The sequence below is a fragment of the Octodon degus genome, unplaced genomic scaffold (assembly GCF_000260255.1).
Source record: "Octodon degus isolate 3935 unplaced genomic scaffold, OctDeg1.0 scaffold00003, whole genome shotgun sequence".
Classification (NCBI taxonomy): Eukaryota; Metazoa; Chordata; class Mammalia; order Rodentia; family Octodontidae; genus Octodon; species Octodon degus.
This window is the reverse complement of record NW_004524579.1, coordinates 33,919,991-33,921,049: the sequence shown is the minus strand read 5'-3', so window position 1 is coordinate 33,921,049 and position 1,059 is coordinate 33,919,991. Positions and strand designations below refer to the sequence as shown.

The window sequence follows — 1,059 nt, the reverse complement described above, 5'->3', positions numbered from 1 at the left end:
GCTCGGCCGCTCGCCGGGGCTGCGCGAAGCGGAGAACGCAGCACGAGGCCGGCGCGGGCAGCGGGCGCGCATCGGAGCGCCCGGTCGGCGTGAACGCGGTGCCAGGCTCTCGGGGGACCAGGCTTTCGTGGTGACACTGACCCAGTGCGTGGTTCAAACTCTTGTTTTTAAATTTTATTTTCCCCTACAGCGTTCAAGCATCTAAAATTAAAATGCCTAGGACTCACACGTCAGTGCAGCAGAATTTCCAGGCGGCCTCGGCCGGCGGCTGGGGACCCAGCACTTCTCGGGCCCAGCTGTGCACATCACTCTGCCGCCATCTGACCTGCGGGAAGTGAAATCTGAGCTCTGGAATCTGATCGGCCGCACGCTCTTTCCCGAAGAAGTCTCCAAGCCAGGACCATCGTTCTCCACTCAGATTATTTAGGGCGATGTCTGGGATGGGTTGTGTAGACAGATGACAGCCCAAGGGGGCATGGAGAAACTTCCCTGCAGACACTAACACAGCAACTGTCTGGGCCTCGGAGAGGGAGGGGGACGAGATTATCCCTCGGAAATCCGACACCCGCAGGGCCCCTGGCATTTTCTAAATCAGTGGATGCAGGGATAAGACTATAGGGACACTTTTCCCATTACAGGGTTCATATTCCTGAAGCTTAGGCGTGAGCTGATTGAGCTCTCCTCCGACTTCAGGATTTTAACCCCCTAAATTTTGGGTTTTAACCACCAAGAATAATTTCTTAGAAGCAAATCAGTAAAGGGCATGCCCATTAAATAGTACAGAGTAGGAGAGATTCCATTTCACCAGCTCATTGTGTCACTGTCACCAGAAGCGTTTCTGTGATTCAAGATACTGGGTATTGGCTAGACTTGCGCTGGAGCTCGGTACAGGTGTCCCTTGGCCAGTTGGTGGCTGGGCCTCGCCTGCGCAGCCCGTGGCCAGGGCTGCAGCTGACTCCTGGTGGACACTGGGAAGCTGGCTGGGGAAAAGCTTCCTTTTTTCCCCCTTGCAGCCTACTTCTGACATTATTCCTTTGACCAGTGGAAGCAAATTATGCA

At 54.8% G+C, this 1,059-nt stretch overlaps 1 long non-coding RNA gene across 2 annotated transcripts in view; it reads right to left on the bottom strand.

Annotated features, from left to right (window-relative positions):
- Positions 1–456, bottom strand: part of LOC111816753 — a 60,657-nt gene extending 60,201 nt beyond the window's left edge. For both annotated transcript variants that reach the window (XR_002821085.1, XR_002821086.1), the window contains exon 1: positions 228–456. This is a non-coding gene — a long non-coding RNA (uncharacterized LOC111816753). The remainder of the gene's footprint in view (positions 1–227) is intronic.
- Between the last annotated feature and the right edge of the window lie 603 nt (positions 457–1,059).